The 8,605-nt window shown below is 39.6% G+C and overlaps 1 long non-coding RNA gene across 1 annotated transcript in view; it reads right to left on the bottom strand.

The window, feature by feature from the left end:
- LOC126513418 (uncharacterized) overlaps positions 1 to 8,248 on the bottom strand; it is a 64,267-nt gene extending 56,019 nt beyond the window's left edge. The window contains exons 1-3 of the long non-coding RNA XR_007595327.1: positions 7,914 to 8,248; positions 6,922 to 7,015; positions 3,564 to 3,751 (exon numbers count right to left, since the gene is read on the bottom strand). This is a non-coding gene — a long non-coding RNA (uncharacterized lncRNA). The remainder of the gene's footprint in view (positions 1 to 3,563; positions 3,752 to 6,921; positions 7,016 to 7,913) is intronic.
- Positions 8,249 to 8,605: the final 357 nt, after the last annotated feature.

Below are 8,605 nucleotides of genomic sequence, written 5' to 3'. Positions count from 1 at the left end.
ATATATATATATATATATATATGTATATATAACAAAATTGACCTTAAATCTCTATCAATAAAGCAAAATCTATACTAATGCAAATTATTCATATCTATATCATAGAAACCAATTTTAAAAGTTGCTATCAGATTCCAAAATTTGACATCCATTCAAGAGGCCAGTCATTATCGAACAGAACCCTAGAAAGTGAATGTGCAGTACTGTTCTGCTTTGTGGGTTGATCACAGACTGCTTGACTGGGTGACAGGCATAGTAGGTAATCCTGTAAATTCAGTGGACATGGATACTTTTACCATCTAGAGAACACCACATTGGAATGAAGTCTCACTGTGACAGTGATACTGAAGTTAACCACAGAAAAGACTACTACTATCTGGAGAGCCTGTCTGTGGTACCAGGTGGTCACTCAGCAGCACACTCAGCCGGCTCTCTGCACGTGAGTTTGCCTGCTACAAGGCTGCAGTGATTTAAAAGAAAATGACCCCCATAGGTTCATATATTTGAATAGTTGGTGGACAGTAGGTGAAACTGTTTAGGTAGAATTAGGAGGTTTGGTCTTTCTTGTTGAAGAAGTGTGTCCCTGACTGTAGCATTGAAGTTTCAAGAGTCTAAGCCATTCCCAGTGAATGCTCTTTGCCTCCTACTTGTGGATTAAGATGCAAGCTCTCAGCTACTTCTTCAGTGTCATTCTTGCCCCTTTGTTTTCCTGTGCCTTAGCATGATAGTTATGGATTCTAACCCTCTGAAACTTTAAAGCCCTAATAAATGGCTTTCTTTTGTCTTGGTCATATGTTTGCACAACAATAGACCATTCACTGTGACAGAGGCCACACTTCGTCTCCCAGACTGGAACATAAACTTGGCTTGGGCTAAGCAGCTGAGATAAGATCAAAGTCCCAACAGAAACAGAATAAGGGTAGCCTGTCCTTGGAGATCTTGGGCAGTTACATACCGATAGGTTTTTAAATATTTTTGTATATTCTCAAAGAAGACATGGAATGGAAAAATCTCACAAAAGGTACAAGTTTATCCTTATTTGAGCCTCAGGAGAAGTCAGCTACATATCTTAGAATCTGGTCTTTTCTTTTAGTAGCTCTTCATATCTGCTCATGTAGAAATTAGGCTAAAATACTCCCTTTGCATTATGGTCATATATGCTATATTATCAAATGAAGTTTTTACAAATGCAATTACTTATAAGTTAAGAAATAAAACTAGGTAAAAGCATTCATATAGAGGCTGCACAAGGCAACCTAATAGCAGGAAAAGAGTCCCAAGACTATGCAAAAGAGTCAGAGATATACCTGCTCCCAACATCAGGAGTTTCCCCTATCTTATTATATCTTGTTTTGTCCTGTTTAGGAATAATCTCTTGGAGGACTGTTCTTTTCTAAAGAGTAAACAGTAGATCTCTTGGATGGGGAAGCAGAGTGAGCTTTGGGAGAAGTGGAGGAAAGTGGAATTTTGGTTGGGATTTATTGTATGAAAGAAGAATCTATTTTCAATGAAAACAAAAAAGTGAAGAAATGTTCCTACTTCTAAAAATGAGAAATAATTGGAACATTCACAGGTTTAAGGTTTTGTTTATCTGCCTTCCTATTATGAGGTAAAATACTAATATCTTTAAAGCACTCCTTCCTATTAATATTCTGTTCAGCTGAATTATCAGAACTACTAATCCCCTTTCCTAAATCCATTGCATCCAAGGCCACCTCCTTTCTTCCCTTTCACCTTCCCTCCCTTTTTTTCTTCCCTCCTCCTTTTTCTCTATTCTTCCTCACTTTTTTCCTTTTTCTCATTTCTTTTTTTCTTAGTCTTTCAATAAAAATACTATAATAAATCTGTTGAAATGAAGTTATTTAAAGATTATTTCTGTCATTCTAGATTTAATAAAACAAATTAGGTATGATTCAAATGCATTGTGTGTTCACATGAGCATTTAATTATGGCCTTGTAACCTTGTAATTACACACACACACACACACACACACACACATATATAATGTATATTTAAACTGCCAACTAGATAGCTAGGAGGGACCAGGTTTAATGTCTAAAAAGCAAATCTAATTTTCTTTCATGTTAGATTCTCATTTGTTAATTTTTAATTGTATTAGGAAATTGGGTATCTGTGAATTTATAAAAATACAATGTACAGTTTTCTACTTATTAGATTTTTTAACACTTTAATAAATCTCTCAGAAGGTTTGGACTTGAAGACTTTTGTATTTTTGCCACAAAATACTTATGTGAAGTGTTGAATTTTAGGAAATATTTCAATATCAGAAGAATGATTTTGAAACACTACAACTTATGCAAACAATGAAGTTCTCAGGAATATCCTCAACCACAGTAAGAAAAGGAACTCAAGTAACTTGGAACTTGGTGTGCCAGGGGAGCTTGGGTTTCCACAGGCCCACACTCAGTTTGTAAAGATTTCAACACTGTTTTTAGCTGCTCAAATTCAGTGACAAACACATGGTTAAAAAGAACTCAGGCATTAATGGAATCAATCTTATTTTCATCATTGGGTTAGTACCCAGATTACGGAACAGGAATTTCTTACTCTCAGAGCAACCATGGCTATTTTTAAGTACAGGAAGTTCATCAATTGTAACCACAGAGTCACTGCCCACTGACTGCCCTGCATCTCTGCCCACTATTACTTCACAGCAGGACTTCTTTGCTTCTGATACATAAAAAGGCCTTACAGTCATGTGTGAATATCACTCTCTGGGTTCCTCTCATGCCAATAGACTCTGCTACCCTGACTGTGACTCAGAGTAGCTGAAAATGAGTTAGATGAAAATAAGTTGAATGGTAGTACCTTATTTCTGAAATATGTTATTATTAACTTGAGTCAGTTAAATATTAAAGCACACATACAGCACTAGTAAATCACTCACTTATTTCATTCTATTTAGTTTCTCACTGGAGTTGAATTACTTTAAAAAGTACTGAGTGAAAAACAGAACAACTATTAAAATTTCGGTCTAGGAAGACAGCTCAGTATGTACAGTTGTTTTTGCTGGAACACGAGGACTGGAGTTTTATCACCAGCAGTCAAATAAAAACCAAAGCATAAGGGAACACACTCATAATCTCAGTACCAGGCAGACAGAGGTACAGGAATAATTTGCAGTCCCTGGCCCTAGGCCAATGAGGGACCTTGTGTTAAAAATACTAGTTGGCTCTCCTGGCCTGAGTCACAATATCCTGCACACATGTGCATGAACACATGTACCCCAAACACACAGGAGGAGGATAAATTAAAGTTTTTCTCAAAATTGTCATTTACCTAACACACAATCAGTTATCCATAACTGCAAAACATCTGCAGATCAGTGTTGTTTATAGTCTTCACAGAAAGAAGGCTGCTGTGCAATAGAGTCAGCTCTGGGATACTAAGGAAATTACATTCCATTTATTTTCCTCAGCTTTACCATGTGTGAGGAATCAGGAATCAAGCAATGATTAAATAAAATGGTTTGGATTTTCACAGAGCAATACTCTGTAAGGAAATAATAGACTTATGCAATTTATGCATATAGTCAACTCACCTTCTCAACTGTGATTGTGGCACACTCAGGACAAGGAAGCTGGAAAGTTGCAAGATTTCACAATGAGGTGACTACAGTAGTCTTAAGATCTCAGTAGCACATGGAAGAGTCTGTTCTCCTGGGTATGTGTGATGGTACACAGTTCATCTGGGATCTGGTGAGCAATCTGGGTGTCAGGAATGAGGAAGCTATGAAGGGAAATGAGAACAGTGGAGACAAGTCAAATGACACACTCATATGTTTTTCTCAGATCAGTGGCATCAGAAGTATAAAGGAAAAAGAGACTGGAACTGAGAAAGTATGCTGTTCACAGCTTTCCCTTTAAAATTCTGTGTTTAAAAAGTACAATTAATAGAACATGGCATGGGTGTCTTATTGTAGTTAATACACATCTGCTGTGAACCCATGGTTGATGTCACCAGTAATATGAGGAGTACTACAAGAAGCACAAATTTTCAGATAGACAAAGCGTAAGTTCAGAGAACTTACTATAGTGTTGTAGTGACTAGCAATGTGGTAAATATGTGCAAATTATTGTGGATGGCTAGGGCAGAGAAGCAGTTGAAAAGGATAAAGTGACACTAAGGATGGTTGCAGAAGACATATAGAAATCCATTTTATAAGATTCCTAAATCATATATGTGTGAATTTACATATCACACAATACATGTTTGTATGTATATAAAATAACATAATTAAAGTTATCCTACACAGGAAATAATGTTCCACCAAGAAGCCATAGGCTGGAAAATATAAAGTTCCTTATAGGTGTAGAATATCTCCCTTCTAGTTGTTGGTCAGGCGCAAAAAACCAAATGTTTCTTATTGTATACTTGCACATATTTCAAAGAAGAACCATGATTTTCCTTTTTTTTTTTTCTGTGATGAAAAGGAGACAGAAACTGCAATGGCGGGGGGAGGAATAGGTGGGAAGGAGAAATACAAGAGTGGAAAACTTGTAGAGGTTTTAAAGGGAGGAAAGTAAGAGGAACATTGTGCACAGGTGACTGGTTTCAGTTTTACAGCACTTTACAGGTTTGGAAATCACTCAAGAGTGGCGCTGGTGTCAACTCTGAATGGTCGTTAACAGTGATGCTTGTGATGATGAAGGTTGATTTTCAGTTCTCCAGGTCCGTTTGTCTGTCTTCAGCAGTCACCGTGTTGGTTTGGTTATTGTAACCTTGTGACATGCTTTGGAGTCAGACAACTTTGGGTTTTTGTTTGTTTGGTTGGTTTGTTTTTAAGGATTGTTTTAGGTATTTATTCTCCATATGGAATTCCACATGAAGTTTAGAAATCAAATGGGGAAAAACAAGAATACAAGGCTTTCAGAGATAAAAGAGCTAAATGGAAGAGAGCAGGCAACTGTCTTCTTTACAGCATCTCACAGGCTGAGACAGAATTAATTTAGGGCTTGAACTAGCATCAGTTGAGTGCTAGTTGTAATAAAAGAAAGTTGTGTGCTATTCCTAATTTTCTTTTAAAAATAATGATGGCAATAACTATGGTTTTAAAGGTCATGATGGTGATGATACTTGGTTATACTACTGAAAGCATCTTTTTCAGTTTGTGTACTGTTTAGATGTATTACAAATACACCAGAAACTTTAAAGATTGAACCTTTTCATATACACATGATTATTTTTCCTTTACTATGAAAAAAAGCTATTTCCAAGTAGCTTTGAATACTATAAGAAAACATAACCTAGTAAATGTCTATCACACTTGATTATCCAGGAACTACAGTAATATGAGATAATTATTATAGGCATAGTTACTATAATTGTATTATAATTATTATAATAAGGTTATTATTTTAAGTTAATATATGGTAATCATTTACTAGTTGTTGAATGACTCAGTCATATTTTCTTTTAAAAATGTGCTTTAAGAGTCACAATACTAGCTCCCATAAATAAGCAAAGCAAACCTGTCTCATGCTTGCTGGTTAAGTACTAAGTTCAATAAGGAATGTTATCTGAAAATATGGACAGTGACTTCTGGGCTAAACTCCAGATGCAAGAAGAATGAAAACAAAAGTAACTTTTCTAATTTGAAGTACACTAGTTATGTATTCTGAACTTGAGTATCTATTCTATGAGGGAATACAGGGAAATTATTTGTAAAGAAAACACGTGTGATCTTATAGTTTTAAACATTATTCTTTTTGTCTCACTAATCCTATTCATGTACCAGAACACAATTCTAAGACAGTCAGCTGACATTACTGGTTTATTGTTAAAGCATTCAAAGGTTATAAGTGCATTTTATATTGTAGAGATGACTTCTGTTCAGTTTTAACATGACTTAAAAGTGGCACCATTAAACAGTTTTGTCATGGTTTTCCTAAAGGCCATTCACTGTGAAATGCCAAGCAGTGTGAAGAACAATCAGAAAGCTTATGACTGTTCTTACCTCATACATGCACATATACATATAGACACATAGCACTTGATTGAAGAAGGCTCAAATTTTATCAGTATGTTCTGGATCAGTAGGGGTATCAGCAAGATGGGACACAATCAATAACACCTCATAGAACAACCACACAAAACAAAGACAATCTCTCCCAGTTAAGTAGTAGACTGTAGACCTCAAGCAGGGCATGACTATTTCTTAGCATCATCTTCCCCAATGTGGATTGATACAGCCATAATATCCATATGTACATAGAAGTTCCCATGCATTTTCCTCATTTCAGTTTATAAAACTTAGAAGGAATTTTCTTTTTATTTTTAGTATTTGTAAATCCAATGGCCTTTAGGAAGGTATCACACGTCTACTTCTTTTTTCTAAAACACAACTACTTCACACCAAATAGTTTCCATTCTTCTGTTCGCTGTCCTGGCGCATTTACCAGACATCTCTACAAAAGTCTCTCCTTGAAATATCTATGTTAGTCTAATAACATTCCACATGTTTGTAAGTTGAGTTTGGGTAAACATATTAATTTCCTTTTCCTAGACTATAAAATTTTATGGATATAACTTAGCTATTATGATAATTAGTTCTGAACTTCGACTTCCTCATACAAAGAGATGCACACAAACCTCTTGTGTGTTTGTAGAGGTGCTTTAGATATGACTGCAGCCTGAGGGTTCTGACTCGGTTAGTGCATCAACCCCTTGCTGAATTCACAATATGGTGATATTATTAGGAGATTCTGGAAAGCAGGAGGAAGGAGGTCATGAGCTGTGTTTACTTTGGAATATAGCCACCTTTCCTCCTTCCTGCTTTCTTGCTTCTGGGCCACCATGTTGTGAACTACTATGTATTTGGTTAGAAATGTCACTTCAGCCCCAGGAACAGACCATCCAAAGGAAATTCTTAACATTCCAACCATTGTAGATAGGATTACCTGCTAGCACATACCCATTACTTTTCACCAGGACACTATTATTCTTTTAAAAACGGTGGGTGGGGTGTGTAGACGAACACAGGATAGACGAGACCTGCGCAAAAGGGGGAGACAAGACACGTGGCTCCCACGTGGGTGCACTTTAATGGGGGGAGGGGGACACGATAAGGGATGGGTGTGTGAGACACACAAGGGTAAAGGGCAGGAGAGAGCGAGACCTCATGGAAGCTCGCTTTTTAACGGGAAGCGCAAGGTTATCTGGGAGAAATGACCTGCACCTGGGCATGCCCGCGTGCGCAGGTATTCATAATCCAGGAGGAGTCTGGGAGCTGTAGTTTCCAAAGGAACAACATTCCAACCTTTTGGTTTTATTAAAAAAAAAAATTGGGGGGGGGTCTTAAGGGGAAGGGAATGGGGGCGTAGCCCGGTCTCTCATGACTGCTTAATGAGAGCGTGGGGCTTAAGAGATTCCAAAAGTTGACCGAGAAGGGAAGCAGGGGATATAGTCTTCGATGGCCTAGAACCCATGGCAAATTGTAGAGCTGACCGCCGGAGGCACATGGAGGTGCCGCGAGCGCAGCAGTCCTAGTTACCGGCCTCCCGTGTGAACCAGGAGGCCGTGCTATGGGCGAGATTGACTCGAACCCGGCAACCGACAGGAACCAAGCCCGGCCGGGAGGAGGGCAATCACGCCGTTAGGGGCTGACCATACAGCCGGAAAGGTGCCCACTCCATTAGCGAGCCCAACATGAAGGCAGGAAGGAAGGAAGAAAAGGAGGAAGAAAGCCAGGGGCACCAAACCCTGGGGAGAGAATGACTGGAAGCACCAAGCTCCCAGTGGCGTCAGAACCAAATTTAGCCAGGGGCACAAGGCCGGGAGAAGGAGAAGGGCGGGGAAAGGTTAGGCAACTCAACCCAGGACAAGCCAGAGAAAGCCGGCCGATGGTTCCCCAGGCGAACCAAGGAAAGAGAAGCCGGCGGGGTAAACTCACGAATTAGGTGGTATCAGTCAGAGATGGCTGTGGTGAGCGGTGGTGGCTGTAGGTCTCGGTTCTGACTCTGTGTCCGGCTTGAGGTCCCGGACTCCGGGAGGCGCCAGAGGCCCGGAGTCCAGGCCTCGGGTGGAGAATCCGGCATGAAGAAGTCCCCGAGTCGTCACGGCACCAAAATATTATTCTTTTAAAAACGGCGGGTGGGGTGTGTAGACGAACACAGGATAGACGAGACAAGTGCAAAGGGAGGAGACAAGACACGCGGCTCCCACGTGGGTGCACTTTAATGGGGGGAGAAGGACACGATAAGGGATGGGTGTGTGAGACACACAAGGGTAAAGGGCAGTAGAGAGCGAGACCTCGTGGAAGCTCGCTTTTTAACGGGAAGCGCAAGGTTATCTGGGAGAAATGACCTGCACCTGAGCACGCCCGCGTGCGCAGGTATTCATAATCCAGGAGGAGTCTGGGAGCTGTAGTGTCCAAAGGAACAACAGACACCCCTGGACAAACAGCAGCCAAGCAGGGGTCCTGAACCTTAAAAATTCCTTACCCCCACCTTTGCTACTACAAAAAAACCCAACTTCAACTGAGCTCCAGGTTCGCCAAATATTCCAATACGTTGGATACATGGGGTGTCCAAGTGTGCAAACTTGTGTAGAATAAATGCTCTTTGCTTTTACTTATGAGACTCA

The sequence above is a fragment of the Alexandromys fortis genome, unplaced genomic scaffold (genome assembly GCF_014885135.2).
Source record: "Alexandromys fortis isolate MF-2015 unplaced genomic scaffold, M_Fortis_MF-2015_v1.1 scaffold_74, whole genome shotgun sequence".
Lineage (NCBI taxonomy): Eukaryota > Metazoa > Chordata > Mammalia > Rodentia > Cricetidae > Alexandromys > Alexandromys fortis.
This window is presented reverse-complemented; position numbering and strand designations above follow the sequence as displayed.